Source organism: Dama dama, chromosome 9, assembly GCF_033118175.1.
Source record: "Dama dama isolate Ldn47 chromosome 9, ASM3311817v1, whole genome shotgun sequence".
NCBI classification, from domain to species: domain Eukaryota; kingdom Metazoa; phylum Chordata; class Mammalia; order Artiodactyla; family Cervidae; genus Dama; species Dama dama.
Window position 1 is genome coordinate 26,003,307 of NC_083689.1, and position 19,177 is coordinate 26,022,483.

A 19,177-nucleotide genomic window follows, 5' to 3' on the forward strand; every position below is an offset into this window, starting at 1 on the left:
CTCACAACCAGCCCCTATCCTAACTATAGTTCAAAAGTCACTTTATTAATGTAACAAAAGACACCTCATTTCTCTTATCACCTAGGGAATTTAAGCTCTATGCCAGAAATGGGGGCAAAGACCAAATATATATTTCCTTTCATAAATCATAGTATCTTAGATCAGTTTAACAAGAATCTCCTTACCCTTGTTGTTTCTCCTCTTAGCAGTTTTCCCATCCTCTGATGCTTTCACTGTCCTTTGGCTTTAAGTCCCCAGCTATCTTTGCTGTATATGGAGTTGGACGCAACCTCTCTCTGCTATTGCAACACCACTGTTGCAGGTTTTGAATAAAATCTTCCTTATTGTTTTAACAAGTGTTATAATACACATTCTTTTTTTTTTTTTTTTATAATACACATTCTTTTACAATATGGGTGTATATTTTCTTTCCTCTTGGCTAAATACCTAAAAATGGAAATCGCCAAGCTGTTTTCCAAGTAGTTATACCATCTTACATTTCTACTAGCAGTGTTTGAAATTTGTTTCTTTACACGTGACACTTAGTATGGCCAGTCTTTTAATTTGAACCATTCTAATAGATATGAAGTGATATCGTAATGTGATTTTAATTTGTATTTCCCTAAGGACTAATGATGTTAATCACTTTTTCATGTACCTATTTTGGAGAAGGAAATGGCAACCCACTCCAGTATTCTTGCCTGGAGAATCCCGTGGACAGAGGAGCCTGGTGGACTGCTCTCCATAGGGTCACACAGAGTCGGAAACGACTGAAGCGACTTAGCATGCATCCATGCATTGGAGAAGGAAATGGCAACCCACTCCAGTATCCTTGCCTGGAGAATCCCAGGGGCAGAGGAACCTGGTGGGCTGCTGTCTATGGGGTCACACAGAGTTGGACACGAATGAAGTGACTTAGCAGCAGCAGCAGCATGTACTTATTTGACATCTGCATATCCTTTTTGGTGATATATATCTGTTCCAATATTTTGTCTATTTAAAAAATCAGTTGATTTTCTTATTGTAGAATTTTGAGAGTTCTTTGCATATTCTGGATGCAAATCCTTTATCAGATATATGCTTTGAAGAATATTCTTCCAATGGGCATCTTGTCTTTTCACACTATTTCTACTCTCTTCTTAAAAATAAAATGAAAAACAAACCTTAATGTAGTATATTTTACATATAATAAAATTTACCCATTTAAAGTTTTACAGTTAAATGATTTTTTGTAAATTTAGAGAGTTTAAGCATCACCGTATGTCAGTGTTAGAACATTTTTTACCCACAATAAGATCCCTTATGCCCATTTATACTTAAGCCCTGTTCTCAGCCCCAGGCAAATACTGATCTACTTTATGTCTCTTGAGTTTCCTTTTCTGGGCATTTCATATAAGTGGAATCATATAATATGTAATTGCTTGTGAAACAGTTTGAAGAGCATAAATTTTTAACTTTGATGAAGTCCAGCTTGTCAGTTTGTTATTGGGATATGCCTTTGTTGTCATATCTGAGAAATCTTTGCCTAACCCAGGGTCACAAAGGTCTTCTGTGGTTTCTTCTAGAAGTTTCATAGTTTAAAGTTTTACATTTTTGCCTATGAGTTAATTTTATTAAATGATGTAAGATACGGATTCAAGTTCCTCTTTTTGCATATTGACATTCAATTATTCTAGCACCATTTGTGAAACTGCTATCCTTTCTTCACTATATTGCCTTTGCACCTTTGCTGAAAAAAAAGTTTCCACATATATGTATGGGTTTTTGTCTGGATTCTCTATATCATTTCATTCATCTACTTGTCTATCTTTATACCAGTACCATGCAGTATTGAATAATGTGGCACTATAGTAATCCTTGATATCAGATAGTATTAGCTCTCTGACTTTGTTATTCTTTTTCAGTTGGTTTGGCTTTTAGGTCCTTTGCACTTGTGTATGAATTTTAGGATTAGCTTATCAATTTTTACAAAAAAAAAACAAGAAACTCTAATGGGATTTTGATTTGGATTGCATTGAATCTATAGGTTAATTTGAGGATAATTGACATCATAACAAGATTGACTTTCCCATCTTAAGAAAAAAGTGCATCTGTCTATTTTATTTAGGTCTTCTTTAATACCTTAAAATTTTTACTGTACAGGTCATTATTCCCACCTGATATCATTATTTCTCACCTAATTTTAATATTTCATATTTTTGATGCTATTAATTTCTATTTCTCACTATTCATTGCTAGCATATAGAAATATACCTTTTTAAAAAATGATTCCTTTTTTATGTTTTTAACTTTTTATTTTGTATTGGGGTGTAGCTGATTAATAATATTGTGATAGCGTCAAGTGAACAGTGAAGGGACTCAGCCATACATATACATGTATCCATTCTCTCCTCCCATCCAGCTGATTCCTTTTTTAAAAAATTATGAAAAAAATTATATATTTATTTTGTTTGCACTGGGTCTTTGTTGCTGTCCAGGTTTTTTCTAGTTGCAATGAGTGGTGTCTACTCTTTGTTGAAGTGCACATGCTTCTCATCACAGAGACTTCTCTTCTTACAGACACAGGTCCTAGGGATGCGGGCTTCAGTAGCTACAGCATGCGGGCTCAGTAGTTGTGGCTTGCAGGCTCTAGAGCATGGTCTCAAAAATAGTGGCACATGGGCTTAGTTGCTCTGACACATGTGGAATCTTCCTGGACCAGGGATCGAACCCCTGTCCCTTGCATGGGCAGGCAAATTCTTGTCCACTGCAACACCAAGAAGAAGTCCAATAAATATACTTTTTTGTTTGTTGATCCTTATATTAGTCTTCTTGGACTACCATAACAAAATAGAATAGACTAGGGGGATTAAACAACAGAATTTTATTTTTTCAAAGTTTTAGAGGCCAGGAAGTCCATGACCAAAGTGCTGCCCTATTCATTTTCTGGTAGGGCTCTTTTGTCTGGTAGGTAACCACCATCCTGCTATGACTTCACATGACCTTTTCTCTCCACGCAAAGAAAGAGAGGGCTCTGATGTTTCTTTCTTTTCTTATGCGGGCACCAGATCTCTCAGATTGGGCCTCACCTTTGTAAACTCATATCATCCTCTCATAGACTCTATCTCCAAATACAATCTCATTGAGGGTTCTGACTTCAACATATAAACTTTGTAGGGACACAAACACTCAGTTCATAATAAAGATACTGTAAACTTACTAATCTTAATTATTAGCTCTAGTAGTATTTCCCCCTAAAGTTTCTGTTTGACCATAGGCATTTATGTCATCTGTTAATAAAAACAGTTGTAGTTCTTCCTTTCCAATATGGATGCCTTTTGTTTTTTCTTGCATAATTGCACCGATTCCATCCTCCTGTACCATGTTTAAAGAGAGACGTAAGGAGAGCAGATATGCTTGCCTTGTTTCTATATTTTGATGAACAACATTTAGTAGTTCACTCTTAAGTATGATATTATCTGTAGGTTTTCTGTATATTTTCTCTTAGTTGGGGAAGTTACCTTCTATTTCTAATATGCTTGAGAGAGTTTATCAGAAATAGATGCTAGATTTTGCCAAATATAGCTTTTGTGTCTGTTAAAGTGATCGTAGGGTTTTTCTTTTTCAGTTTGTTAATATGGTGAAGTGATGATTGCAAATTGAATATAATGTATTGATTGATGTTCTAGTGTTAAACCAACTCTGCATTCTGGAGTAAACCCTATTTGGTTGAAATGTATTTTTCTTTTTATATATTGTTGGATTTGATTTGCTTCAATTTTTGCATCAGTGTTCATGAGGGTCTGTAGTTTTCTTTTAAAGTGTATATAGCATTGAAATGTGTATATTATCATATGTGAAGTGGATTGCCGGTCCAGGTTCAATGCATGAGACAGGGTGCTCAGGGCTGGTACACTGGGATGACCCTGGGGGATGGGATGGGGAAGGAGGTGGGAGGGGGGTTCTGGGTGGGGAACACATGTGTGCCCATGGCTGATTCATGTGGATGTTTGGCAAAAACTATTATAATATTGTAAAGTAATTAGCCTCCAATTAAAATAAATAAATTAATTTAAAAAATAAAGTGTATGTCTGGGTTTGGTATCAGAGTAATGATTAAGCTCATAGAACAAGTTGGGAAGTATTTCTTCCTCTTCAATTTTCTGGAGAAGAGATAGTATTATTTCTGCCTTAAATTATTTCTGTTGGGTGGAATTCACTATTGAAGCCATGTAGGCCTGGAATTTTCTTTGTTGAAAAGAAATGTTACAATTACTACCTTTTTCTGGAGGAGGGCATGGTTACCCACTCTAGTATTCTTGCCTGGAGAATCCCATGGATAGCAGAGCCTGGCGGGCTACAATCCACAGGGTCACAAAGGGTCAGACACGACTAAAGCGACTTAGCATGTATAACCTCTTTAGGGCTATTCAACTTATCTCTTTCTTCTTGAGAAAACTTTGGTAGTTTGTGTATTTCAAGGAATTTGTCCATTTCCTGTAAATTTATTGTCAAATACTTATAATATTCTCCTATTATTCTTTAATATATGGGCATCTGTAGTGATATAATCTTTCTCATTCCTGGTATTGATCATTTGTTTTCTCTTTCTTTTTTCTGAACAATCTGGTTTCTGCTCTGATGTTATTTTTTTTTTTTTTAGTCTGATTAGTTTAGGTTTAATTAGCTCTTCTTTTTTTTACTTTTAAGATGGAAGCTGAGGTCATTGATATGAGACCTTTCTTCTTTTCTAATATAGTAGTTTTAATGCTGGGCTTGCCTGGTAAGCTGGGCTCAGCTGGTAAAGAATCTGCCTGCAATGCAGGAGACCCCGGTTCAATTCCTGGATTGGGAAGATCCCCTGGAGAAGGGACAGGCTACCCACTCCAGTATTCATGGGGTTCCCTGGTGGCTCAAGCGGGAAAGGATCCACCTTTCAATGCAGGAGACCTGGTTCGATCCCTGGGTTGGGAAGATTCCCTGGAGGAGGGCATGGCAACCCACTCCAGTGTTCCTGCCTGGAGAATCCCCATGGACAGAGGAGCCTGGCAGACTACAGTCCATGGGGTTGCAAAGAGTTGGACATGACTGAGCGACTAAGCACAGCACAGTTTACTTCAACTATGGATTTACTTCAACTTCTGCTCAGATACATCCCACAAGTTTTGACACGGTGTGTTTTCATTTTCATGCAGTTCAAATACTTCCCATTTTCCCTATGTATTTATTCTTTCATCCTTGGGCCATTTAAAAGTGTGCTATTATACAAGTATCTGAAAAATTTCCAGAGATATTTCTGTTACAGATTTCTAATTTCATTCCATTGTGATCTGAGACTATACTTTATATGCCTAGATTCCTTTTAAATTTGTTGTTTTTGTTCAGTTGCTAAGTCATGTCCAACTCTGCAACCCCACTGACTGCAGCACATCAGGCTTCCCTGTCCTTCACCATCTCCCGGAATTTGCTCAAACTCATGTCCATTCAATCAGTGATGCCATCCAACCATCTCATCCTCTGTCACCCGCTTCTCCTCCTACCCTCAATCCTTCCCAGCATCAGGGTCTTTTCCAATGAGTCAGCTCTTTGTATCAGGTGGCCAAAGTATTGGAACTTCTGTTTTAGCATCAGTCCTTCCAGTGAATATTCAGGGTTGATTTCCTTTAGGCTGGTTTGATCTCCTTGCTGTTCAAGGGACTGTCAAGAGTCTTTTCCAGCACCACAGTTCAAAAGCATCAATTTTTTGGTGCTTAGCCTCCTTTATGGTCCAAATCTCACATCTGTACATGACTATTGGAAAAATCATAGCTTTGACTAGGCGGACCTTTGTCAGCAAAATGATGTCTCTGCTTTTTAATATACTGTATAGATTTGTCATAGTGTTTCTTCCAAGGAGCAAGCATCTTTTAATTTCACGGCTGCAGTCTTCATCCACAGTGATTTTGGAGCCCAGAGAATAAAATCTGTCACTGTTTCCATTTTTCCCCCATCTATTTGCCATAAAGTGTTGAGATATGTTTTATAACCCATATGGTTTATTTTGGTGAATGTTCTGTGTACGTGAGAATCATGTGTATTCTGCTTTTGTTGGGTAAAGTGGTCTATAAATGTCAATCAGTCGGGTTGATTGGTAGTGATGTTCAAGTAGACTATATCCTTGCTAATTTTTTGCCTACTTGGTCTATTGATTATTAAGAGATATTGAAATCTCTTACTATAATGGTAGACTTGTCTCTTTCTCCTTTTAATCCTATCCTTTTTTGTTTCCCGTATAAAATATGTGAAACATATTTCATATTTGAACATATATTTCACATATTTTATATGTGAAACAAAACCTCCGTTACTAGGTGTATAAACATTTAAGAGTGGTTAGGATTGTTATATCCTCTTGAATTATTCATCCCATTTATCATGAAAGGCCTTATTTATCCCTGGTAATATTCTTTGCATAGAAATCTCCTTTGTCTGATGTTAATATAGCTACTCTAGCTTTCTTTTGACTGTTGTTAGCATGATGTATATTTTTGTATCCTTTTCCTTTAAAATTTGTTTTAGAAAAGTTTTAGTTTTGTAGCAAAATTGAGAGGAAAATTGAGTGAACTCTCATATATTCACTACTCCCACACCTGCATAGCCATAACTATTATCAATATCATTCACCAGAATTACATTTTTAAATCAAGAATGAGCCCACATTGATATATCATAATCATCTAAAGTCCATAGTTTAAATTAGACTTCATTCATGGTGTTGTATATTCTGTGGGTTTGGACAAAAGTATAAGAATATTATAGGCATATCTTAGAGATATTGCAGGTTCAGTCCCAGACCACAGCAGTAAAGTGAATATCACAATAAAGTGAGTTACATAATTTTTTTGGTTTCATGGTGTATATAAAATTATGTTTATAATATATAGTAGTCATTTAAGTGTGCAATAGCGTTCTGTGTGTGTTAGTTTCTCAGTTGTGTCCAACTCTTTGCAACCCCATGGACTCTAGCCCACCAGGCTCCTCTGTTCACAAAATTCTCCTGGCAAGCATATTGGAGTGGGTTGCCATTTCCTCCTCCAGGGGATCTTCCTGACCCACGGATCGACCCTGGGTCTCCTGCATTGTGAGCAGATTCTTTACCATCTAAGACACCAGGGAAATCCTGCAATTGTTTTATGTATCTTAATTAAAAAGTTGTTCAGTCACTAAGTCACATCCAGCTCTTTGCAACCCCATGAACATGCACACCAATTTCTTCTGCACACTATCGTGCACACTCACATGTACACTATCTTCCGGAGTTTGCTCAAATTCATTTCCATTGAGTCAGTGATGATATCTAGCCATCTCATCCTCTGCCACCTCTTCCTTTTGCCTTCAATCTTTCCCAACATCAGGCTCTTCTCTAGTGAGTTGGCCTTTCACATCAGGTGGCCAAAGCATTGGAGCTTCAGCTTCCGCAACAGTCCTTCCAATGAATATTCAGGGTTCATTTCCTTTAGTATTGACTGATTTGATCTCCTTGCAGTCTAAGGGACTCTCAAGAGTCTTCTCCAGTACCACAATTTGAAAGCATCAATTCTTTGGCATTCAGCTTTCTTTATGGTCATCCAACTCTCACATTCGTATAAGACTACTGGAAAAAACCATAGCTTTGACTATACAGACCTTTGTCTGCAAAGTGATATCTCTGCTTTTTAATATGTGGTCTAGGTTTGTCATAGCTTTCCTCCCAAGGAGCAAGCATGTTTTAATTTCATGGTTGCAAAAAGAATTTTATTGCTAAAAAATGACAGAACAATTATAATAGTAACATCAAAGGTCACTGATCACCGTAACAAATATAATAATAATGAAAACATTTGAAATATGTGTGAATTACCAAAATGTGACACACAGACATCAAGTGAGCAAATGCTATTGGAAAATGGTGCCAACAGACTTGCTAAACAGAGGGTTGCCACAAAACTTCAATTTGTAAAAAAAGAAAAAAATTATATATAGCATTAGCAAAATGCAGTAAAGCAGAGAGCAATAAAAGAGGTATGTCTGTAATTATAATATCATATAGGGTATTTTCACTGCCTCAAATATCCTCTTGTCCTACCTATTCATTTTCCCTCACCTACTGCTGACAGCCACTGATCTTTTAATTATCTCCATAGTTTTGCCTTTTCCAAAATGTCGTATAGTTGCAGTCCTACAGTATGTATAGCCTTTTCTGTATGGCTCGTTTCACTTATTAGTGTGTATTTCAGGTTCTTCCATGTCTTTTCTAGGCTTAATAGTTCATTTCTTTTTAGGGCTGAATAATATCCCATTGTCTGGATGTTTATCCACTCACCTATGGAAAGACATCTTGATTACTTCCAGATTTTGGCAATTAAGAATGAAGCTCCTTTTAATATCAATGTGCAGGTTGTTAAAATTAATTTATTTGTTTGACTGTGCTAGGTCTTAGTTGCAGCATGTGGGATCTTCAATCTTCATTGTGGAATGAAGGATCTTAATAGTTGCAACATGTGGGATCTGTAGTTGTGGCATGTGGGATTTATTTATTTATTTTAAAATTAATTTATTTATTTTAATTGGAGGCTAATTACTTTACAATATTGTAGTGGTTTTTGCCATACATTGACATGAATCAGCCATGGGTATACATGTGTTGCCCATTCTGAGCTCCCTTCCCACCTCCCTCCCCATCCCATCCCTCATGGTCATCCCAGTGCACCAGCCCTGAGCACCCTATCTCATGCATTGAACCTGGACTGGCGATCTGTTTCACATATGATAATATACATGTTTCAGTGCTATTCTCTCAAATCATCCCACCCTCACCTTTTCCCACAGAGTCCTAAAGACTATTCTTTACATCTGTGTCTCTTTTGCTGTCTCGCATAGAGGGTCATCATTATCATCTTTCTAAATTCCATATACATGCATTAGTATACTGTATTGGTGTTTTTCTTTCTGACTTACTTCACTTTGTATAATAGGCTCCAGTTTCATTCACCTCATTAGAACTGATTCAAATGCATTCTTTTTAATGGCTCAGTAGTATTCCATTGTGTATATGTACCATGGCTTTCTTATCCATTCATCTGCCAGTGGACATCTAGGTTGCTTCTATGTCCTAGCTATTGTAAACAGTGCTGCGATGGACATTGGGGTATACTTGTCTCTTTCAATTCTGGTTTCCTCAGTGTGTATGCCCAGCAGTGGGATTGCTGGATCATATGCCAGTTCTATTTCCAGTTTTCTAAGGAATCTCCACACTGTTCTCCATAGTGGCTATACTAGTTTGCAATCCCACTAACAGTGTAAGAGGGTTTCCTTTTCTCCACACCCTCTCTAGCATTTATTGTTTGTAGACTTTTTGATAGCAGCTATTCTAACTGGTGTGAGATGGTTCCTCATTGTGGTTTTGATTTGCATTTCTCTGATAATGAGTGATATTGAACATCTTTTCATGTGTTTGTTAGCCATCTGTATGTCTTCTTTGGAGAAATCTCTGTTTAGTTCTTTGGCCTGTCTTTTGATTGGGTCATTTATTTTTCTGGAATTGAGAAGCAGGAGTTGCTTGTATATTTTTGAGATTAATTCTTTGTCTGTTGCTTCATTTGAGATTATTTTCTCCCATTCTGAAGGCTGTCTTTTCACCTTACTTATAGTTTCCTTTGTTGTGCAAAAGCTTTTAAGTTTCATTAGGTCCCATTTGTTTAGTTTTGCTTTTATTTCCAATACTCTGGGAGGTGGGTCATAGAGGATCCTGCTGTGATTTATGTCGGAGAGTGTTTTGCCTATGTTCTCCTCTAGGAGTTTTATAGTTTCTGGTCTTACATTTAGATCTTTAATCCATTTTGAGTTTATTTTTGTGTATGGTGTTAGAAAGTGTTCTAGTTTCATTCTTTTACAAGTGGTTGACCAGTTTTCCCAGCACCACTTGTTAAAGAGATTGTCTTTTCTCCATTGTATATTCTTGCCTCCTTTGCCAAAGATAAGGTGTCCACAGGTGCATGGATTTATCTCTGGGCTTTCTATTTTGTTCCAGTGATCTATATTTCTGTCTTTGTGCCAGTAACATACTGTGTTGATGACTGTAACTTTGTAGTATAGTCTGAAGTCAGGCAAGTTTATTCCTCCAGTTCCACTCTTCACTCTCAAGATTGTGTTGGCTATTCGAGGTTTTTTGTATTTCCATACAAATTGTGAAATTATTTGTTCTAGTTCTCTGAAAAATACCATTGGTAGCTTGATAGGGATTGCATTGAATCTATAGATTGCTTTGGGATAGTATACTCATGTTCACTATATTAATTCTTCTGACCCATGAATGTGGGATATTTCTCCATCTATTTGTGTCCTGTTTGATTTCTTTCATCAGTGTTTTATAGTTTTCTATATATAGGTCTTTCGTTTCTTTAGGTAGATTTATTCCTAAGTGTTTTATTCTTTTCATTGCAATGGTGAATGGAATTGTTTCCTTAATTTCTCATTCTGTTTTCTCATTGTTAGTGTATAGGAATGCAAGGGATTTCTGTGTGTTATCTTTATATCCTGCAACTTTTCTATATTCACTGATTAGCTCTAGTAATTCTCTGGTGGATTCTTGTAGAGTTTTCTATATAGAGGATCATGTCATCTGCAAACAGTGAGAGTTTTACTTCTTCTTTTCCAATCTGGACTCTTTTATTTCTTTTTCTTCTCTGACTGCTGTGGCTCAAACTTCCAAAACTATGTTGAATAGTAGTGGTGAGAGTGGGCACCCTTGTCTTGTTCCTGACTTTAGGGGAAATGCTTTCAATTTTTCACCATTGAGGATAATGTTTGTTGTGGATTTATCATATATGGCTTTTATTATGTTAAGTTATGTTCCTTCTAGTCCTGCTTTCTAGAGGGGTTTTTTTTTTTATCATAAATTGATGTTGAATTTTGTCAAAGGCTTTCTCTGCATCTATTGAGATAACCATATGATTTTTGTCTTTGAGTTTATTAATGTGGTGTGTCACATTGATTGATTTGCAGATAGTAAAGAATCCTTGCATCCCTGGGATAAAGCACCCTTCATCATGATGTATGATCATTTTAATATGTTGTTGGATTCTGTTTGCTAGAATTTTGTTGAGGATTATTGCATCTATGTTCATCAGTGATATTGGCCTGTAGTTTTTTTTTTGTGGCATCTTTGTCTGATTTTGGTATTAGGGTGATGGTGGCCTCATAGAATGAGTTTGGAAGTTTACCTTCCCCTGCAATTTTCTGGAAGAGTATGACTAGGATAGGTGTTAGCTCTTCTCTAAATTTTTGGTAGAATTCAGCTGTGAAACCGTTTGGTCCTGAGCTTTTGTTTGCTGGAAGATTTCTGATTACCGTTTCGATTTCTGTGCCTGAGATGGGTCTGTTAAGATTTTCTATTTCTTCCTGGTTCAGTTTGGAAAGTTATCCTTTTCTAAGAATTTGTCCATTTCTTCCAAGTTGTCCATTTTATTGGCATATAGTTGCTGATAGTAGTCTCTCATGATCCTTTGTATTTCTGTGTTGTCTGTTGTGATTTCTCCATTTTCATTTCTAATTTTGTTGATTTGATGCTTTTTTTTTTTTTCTTGATGAGTCTGACTAATGGTTTGTCTCTTTTATTTATCTTCTCAAAGAACCAGCTTTTAGCTTTGTTGATTTTTGCTATGGTCTCTTTGTTTCTTTTTCATTTATTTCTGCCCTAATTTTTTTGCTTTCTTTCCTTCTGCTAACCCTGGGGTTCTTCATTTCTTCCTTTTTTAGTTGTTTTAGCTGTAGAGTTAGGTTATTTATTTGACTTTTCCCTTGTTTCTTGAGATAAGCTTGTGTTGCTATGAACCTTCCCCTTAGCACTGCTTTTACTGAGTCCCATAGGTTTTGGATCATCAAAAAAGCAAGAGAGTTCCAGAAAAACATCTATTTCTGCTTGATTGACTATGCCAAAGCCTTTGACTGTGTGGGTCACAATAAACTGTGGAAAATTCTTAAAGAGATGGGAATACAAGACCACCTGATCTGCTTCTTGAGACACCTGTATGCAGGTCAGGAAGCAACAGTTAGAACTGGACATGGAACAACAAACTGGTTCCAAATACAAAAAGGAGTACGTCAAGGCTGTATATTGTCACCCTGCTTATTTAACTTATATGCAAAGTACATCATGAGAAACGCTGGGCTGAAGGAAGCACAAGCTGGAATCAAGATTGCCAGGAGAAATATCAATAACCTCAGATATGCAGATGACACCACCCTTATGGCAGAAAGTGAAGCAGAACTAAATAGCCTCTTGATGAAAGTGAAAGAGGAGAGTGAAAAAGTTGGCTTAAAGCTCAACATTCAGAAAACTAAGATCTTGGCATCCGGTCCCATCACTTCATGGCAAATAGATGGGGAAACAGTGGAAACAGTGACAGACTTTATTTTTGGGGGCTCCAAAATCACTGCAGATGGTGACTGCAGCCATGAAATGAAAAGATGCTTACTCCTTGAAAGGAAAGTTATGACCAACGTAGACAGCATATTAAAAAGCAGAGACATTACTTTGCCAACAAAGGTCCATCTAGTCAAGGCTATGGTTTTTCCCGTGGTCATGTATGGGTGTGAGAGTTGGACTATAAAGAAAGCTGAGCACCAAAGAATTGATGCTTTTGAACTGTGGTGTTGGAGAAGACTCTTGAGAGTCCCTTGGACTGCAAGGAGATCCAACCAGTTCATCCTAAAGGAGATCATTCCTGGGTGTTCATTGGAAGGACTGATGCTGAAGCTGAAACTCCAATACTTTGGCCACCTCATGCAAAGAGTTGACTCATTGGAAAAGACCCTGATGCTGGGAAAGATTGAGGGCAGGAGGAGAAGGGGATGACAGAGGATGAGATGGTTCGATGGCATCACCTACTCCGTGGGCATGAGTTTAGGTAAACTCTGGGAGGTGGTGATGCACAGGGAGGCCTGGCGTGCTGCGGTTCATGGGGTCACAAGGAGTCGGACACGACTGAGAGACAAAACCGAACTGAACTGATAGTTTTGGGGTTGTTGTGTTTTCATTTTCATTCATTTCTATGCATATTTTGATTTCTTTTTAAAATTTCTTCTGTGATTTGTTGGTTATTCAGAAGTGTGTTGTTTAGCCTTCATATGTTTGTATTTTTAATAGTTTTTTTCCTGTAGTTGACATTTAATCTTACCACATTGTGATCAGAAAAGATGCTTGGAATGATTTCAATTTTTTTGAATTTACCAAGGCTAGATTTATGGCCCAGGATGTGATCTATCCTGGAGAAGTTTCTTTGTGCACTTGAGAAATAGGTGAAATCCATTGTTGTGGGATGAAATGTCGTATAGATATCAGTTAGGTCTAACTGGTCCATTGTGTCATTTAAAGTTTGTGTTTCCTTGCTAATTTTCTGTTTAGTTGATCTATCCATAGGTGTGAGTGGGGTATTAAAGTCTCCAACTATTATTGTGTTACTGTTAATTTCCCCTTTCATACTTGTTAGCATTTGCCTTATGTGTTGCAGTGCTCCTATGTTGGGTTCATATATATTTATAATTGTTATATCTTCTTCTTGGATTGATCTTTTGATCATTATGTAGTGTCCTTCTTTGTCTCTTTTGACAGCCTTTATTTCAAAGCCTATTTTATTTGCCATGAGTATTGCTACTCCTGCTTTCTTTTTTTTTTTTTTTCTTTTTCTTTTTTTTTTTCAAAAAAATATGGAACGCTTCACGAATTTGCGTGTCATCCTTGCGCAGGGGCCATGCTAATCTTCTCTGTATCGTTCCAATTTTAGTATATGTGCTGCCGAAGCGAGCACTCCTGCTTTCTTTTAGTCTCCATTTGTGTGAAATATCTTTTTCCAGACCTTCACTTTCAGTCTGTATGTGTCCCTTATTTTGAGGTGGGTCTCTTGTAGACAGCATATATAGGGGTCTTGTTTTTGTATCCACTCAGCCAATCTTTGTCTTTTCGTTGGGGCATTCAATCCATTTACATTTAAGGTAATCATTCGTAAGTATGATCCTGTTGCCATTTACTTTATTGTTTTGGGTTCGAGTTTATACACTTTTTTCTGTGTTTCCTGTCTAGAGAAGATCCTTTAACATTTGTTGAAGAGCTGGTTTGGTGGTGCCAGATTCTCTGAGCTTTTGTAAGTCTGTAAAGCTTTTGCTTTCTCCTTCATATTTGAATGAGATCCTTGCTGGGTACAGTAATCTGAGTTGTAAGTTTTCTCTTTCATCACTTTAAGTATGTCCTGCCATTCCCTTCTGGCATGAAGAGTTTCTGTTGAAAGATAAGCTGTTACCCTTATGGGAATCCCCTTGTGTGTTATTTGTTGTTTTTCCCTTGCTGCTTTTAATATTTGTTCTTTGTGTTTGATCTTCATTAATTTGATTAATATGTGTCTTGGGATGTTTCATCTTGGGTTTATCATGTTTAGGACTCTCTGGTTTCTTGGACTTGGGTGGCTATTTCCTTCCCCATTTTAGGGAAGTTTTCTTCCCTAAAAGAAGTTTCTCCTCTAGTATTTTCTCATGGCCTTTCTTTTTGTCTTCTTCTTCTGGGACTCCTATGATTCGAATGTTGGGGCATTTGACATTGTCCCTGAGGTCTCTGAGGTTGTCTTCATTTCTTTTCATTCTTTTTTCTTTTTTACTCTCTGCTTCATTTATTTCTGCCATTCTATCTTCCACGTCACTTATCCTATCTTCTGCCTCAGTTATTCTACTGTTGGTTCCCTCCGAAGTGTTTTTGATCTCAGTTATTGCATTATTCATTATTGATTGACTCTTTTTTATTTCTTCTAGGTCCTTGTTAAACATTTCTTGAATTTTCTCAATCCTTGTCTCCAGACTATTTATCTGTAACTCCATTTTGTTTTCGAGATTTTGGATCATTTTTACTATCATTATTCTGAATTCTTTTTCAGGTAGACTCCCTCCTCTTTTGTTGGTTTGGTGGGCATTTATCATGTTCCTTTACCTGCTGAGTATATCTCTGCCTTTTCATCTTCTTTAGATTGCTGTGTTTGGGGTGGCCTTTCTGTATGCTGGAAGTGGGTGGTTCCTGTTTATTGTTGAGGTTCCTCTCTGTGGGTGGGGTTGGGTGAGTGGCTTGTCAAGGTTTCCTGGTTAGGAAAGCTTGCCTCAGTGTTCTGGTGGGTAGAGCTGGATCTCTTCTCTCTGGAGTGCAATGAAGTATCTAGTAGTGAGCTTTGAGGTGTCTGTGGGTTTGTTGTGACTTTGGGCAGCTGGTATATTAATGCTCAGAGTTATGTTCCTGTGTTGCTGGAGAATTAGCATGGTATGTCTTGCTCTGGAACTTGTTGGCTTTTGGGTGGAGCTTGGTTTCAGTGTAGATATGGAGGCTTTTGGATGAGCTCTTGTTGATTAATATTCCCTGGAGTCAGGAGTTTTCTGGTGTTCTCAAGTTTTGGATTTAAGCCTCCTGCCTCTGGTTTTCAGTCTTATTCTTACAGTAGCCTCAAATCTTCTCCATGCATACTGCACCAATGATAAAACATCTAGGTTAATGGAGAAAAGATTCTCCACAGTGAGGGACACCCAGAGAGGTTTGCAAAGTTACATGGAGAAGAGAAGACGGAGGAGGGAGATAGAGGTGACCCTGAGGAGAAGAGGGGGAATCAAAAGGGGAGAGAGCAATCTAGCCAGTAATCAATTCCCTATGTGCTCTCCACAGCCCGGAACACCCAGAGAGGTTCACAGAGTTATATACAGAAGAGAAGAGGGAGGAAGGAGATAGAGGTGACCAGGAGGAGAAGAGGGGGAGTCAAAAGGAGAGAGACAAATCTAGGCAGTAATCAGTTCCCTAAGTGTTCTCCATAGCCAAGAATACCCAAAGAGATTCACAGAGTTGGGTAGAGAAGAGATGGGGGTGGGAGGAGATAGAGGTGGCCTGGGGGAGGAAAAGGAGAGTCAAAAGGGGGAGAGGGCAATCAAGCCAGTAATCACACTCCTAGGTAAAAATGGGTGCTGAAGATTGGATTCTTAAAGGTACAAAATTGATAACAAATACCAAAAAGCAAAGATTAAAAATCTAGAGTAGAGGTTAGACTCTCAAAAATACAATATTAAAAAAAATCACAAAAATTATGAAAAAATATATGTGAAATTTACTTTACAGATAGGGTCTTTTTTTGGCAAGGTAATAGTAGTTTATAAAATGAAAATTAAAGGAGAAATAAATGACTTAAAATTTAAAAAATTTTTTTAATTTAAAAAATGGTAATAGTTAAATATATCTGGGAATTTCTCTGGAATTGTTGTGGGCAGTGTGGGGTCAGTTCAGTTTCAGGTATTTCCAGCTTATACTTCTTCTCGAGGTCTATAGGCTCCTTCCAGTGTAGTCGGTACTAACTACATGGTTTTAATCTATTGCACCTATTACTTCCAAAGCGGTTCCCTCTGTTTATTTTGGCTTCTTCTATTTGCAAGTCTCTTCAGTGTCCCTGACACAAGGGGGTGAAGGTGGTCACTTATTTAGGCTCACTTGTTCAGTTGTGCTGTGGGGAGGGAGGAACACTACAGACAAGTATCACTGGCGTGTGTGGGGAGTGCTCGCAGTGTCTGGGCCACACTGGCTTTGCTCCCCCACCCAACTCCCAGCGTGTGTGCTTTCCTGGTCTACACTGCTCAGGCTCCTGGTTGCTCTGCAGGGGAACTGTCTAAAGTGGGCCCTGGATTGCCTGCACTTCCCAGGTCTAAGCCACTCAGGTTCAGGTTCTTGGGTACTACACAAAGGCACAGACTCAGTTGGGCCTGCGTTTTGTGCCCTTCCCAGGTCTGAGCAGCTCAGGTGACCAGGTGCTTGGTGAGCACACTCTCCTCAGGTGGGCAGTGTGTCTTATCACCTCCGTGGTCCCAGCTGCTCAGTTTCCTGGGTACGCAACAGGAGCGCTGTCTCAGGTGTGCCATGTGTCTCCTCTGGGCAGTTGATCTCTGGCTACAAGCCTCCTGTTGGATGTCAACCGTCCAGGATCCCAGGAAGACTTGGTTAGCAACTGGGAGACTGCTCGCAGTTTGGAAGAGGATGCGGTCTCTGGGGCTGAGATTGCCCCTCGCATTCTGGCTCTGGCTGTCACCTGCTTGCCTTTCTGCCTCCGGTGGGGATGGGCTGGTCCGCAGCCAGCTAGCTCTCCTCTGGTATTTGCTCAGTTCTTTGTTCTGTGAGCGGCCCGGCAGTGCCTTAGGTTAGAGCTTTTCACAGGAAAGTTCTCTCTCTCTCTCTCTCTCTTTTTTTATTCTCTCTCTCTGGCTATCCCACAGTTTGGGTTGCCATCTCACATTAGCTCCCTCAGATTGTCCTCAGGGCATTCAGGCCCTATCCTTACCCTAAGCAATGCAGCCCGCACCTCCCTGTTCAGCCTCCGCTTACTGTTAGTGGACTCGAGCGTCTGGGCTACTTCTCCAATGGGAGTTGTGGTTAGGTGCATAATCTGTGGGGTTTATTTATTTATTTTTTCCTCCTGGTTATGTTGCCCTCTGAGATTCCAAAAATCACTACAGACCCGCTGGTGAGAGGGTTTCCTGGTGTTTGGAAACTTCTCCTCTTTCACAACTCCCTCCCTGGGACGGGTCTCCATCCCTACTCTTTTGTCTCTCTTTTTATCTTTTATATTTTGTCCTACCTCCTTTCGAAGACAATGGGCTGCCTTTCTGGGTGCCTGGTGTCCTCCACCAGCATTCAGAAGTTCTTTTGTGGAATTTGCTCAGCGTTCAAGTGATCTTTTGGTGAATTTGTGGGGGAGAAAGTGGCCTCCCCATCCTTTTCCTCTGCCATCTTAGGACCGCCTCCGGCATGTGGGATTTAGTTCCCTTACTGGGTCCTCTGCATTGGTAGTGTGGAGTCTTAGCCACTGGACCACCAAGGAAGTCCCCATGTGCAGATTTTTGTGTAAACATAAGTTTTCAAATGATTTGGATAAATACTATGGAGTAAAATTGCTAGCTCAAATGGTAAGTGTATGTTTAATTTTTTAAAAAAAACACCAAATGGCTATACCATTTTTCAGGCCCACCAACAAAGAATGAGAGTTAATCTTGCGCCACATCGTCATCAACATATACTGTTTTTGATGTCTTAGAGTTTAGCCATTCTAATAGGTGTGTAGTGGCATCTCACTGTTGTCTTAATTTGCATATCCCTGATGTGGAAATATGGGCATCCTTTCATATGCTTACTTGCCATCTGTATATCTTCTTTGGTGAGGTGTTTGTTAAGGTCTTTGGCCCATTTTTAAATTGTGCTGTTTCTTACTGTTAACAGTTCTTTGTATATTTTGGGTAACAGTCCTTTATCAAATGTATCTTTAAAAAATATTTTCTTCTAGCTTGTGCCTTTTTTTCTAATTCTCTTGATATACCCTTTTGCAAAGCAGAAGCTTTAAATGTTAAGTAAATCTAGCTTATCAATGATTTCTTTCATGGATCATGTCTTTGATATCTAAAAAGATGTTAATCAAAAAAAGACATTACCACACCCAGGATCTTCTAGGTTTTCCCCTATGTTATGTTTAGAGTGTTTCGTAGTTTTGCATTTTACAGTTAGACCTCTGATCCATTTTGAGTTAATTTTTGTGAAGGTTATAAGGTCTGTGTCTATATTCAATTTTTTTTTTTTTTTGTAGGTGGATGTCCATTGTACTGACACCATTTGTTGAATAGACTATTTTGCTTTATTGTATTGCCTCTGCTCCTTTGTCAAAAATCAGTTGAGTATATATGAATGTCTGTTTCTGGGTTCTCCTGTTCCATTGATCTGTTTGTCCTTTTTTCTTTTCTTTTTTTTTTTTTTTTTTGCGAATATCACACTCTCTTGATTACTCTAGCTTTATGATAACTTAAAGTTATTATAAAGACTTTATAATTAAGTCTTAAAGTCCTCTGACTTTGTTCTTCTTCAATATTGTGTTCTGTATTTTGGGTCTTTTGCCTCTTCAATCAGTTTTTCAATATTCACAAAATAACTTGCTGAGCTTTTTGGGGGGATTGTGCTGAATCTACAGATTCAGTTGGGAATAACTGCCATTTTGACAACATTGAGTCATGTGTGACTATGGGATATATCTCCATTTATTTCATTCTTTTTTAATATCTTTTATCACAGTTTTATAGTTTTTCTCATGTAGATCTTATACATATTTTGTTAGATTTATACCTAAATAATTCA

General features: G+C 38.2%; 1 protein-coding gene and 1 non-coding gene across 2 annotated transcripts in view; one reads left to right on the forward strand and one right to left on the reverse strand.

Moving 5' to 3' along the window:
- Positions 1 to 19,177, forward strand: part of MEIKIN (meiotic kinetochore factor) — a 119,476-nt gene that overhangs the window by 74,144 nt on the left and 26,155 nt on the right. The window lies entirely within an intron of this gene.
- LOC133063071 (U6 spliceosomal RNA) lies at positions 13,699 to 13,805 on the reverse strand. The gene has a single exon (XR_009694362.1). It is a non-coding gene; the product is annotated as a U6 spliceosomal RNA (small nuclear RNA).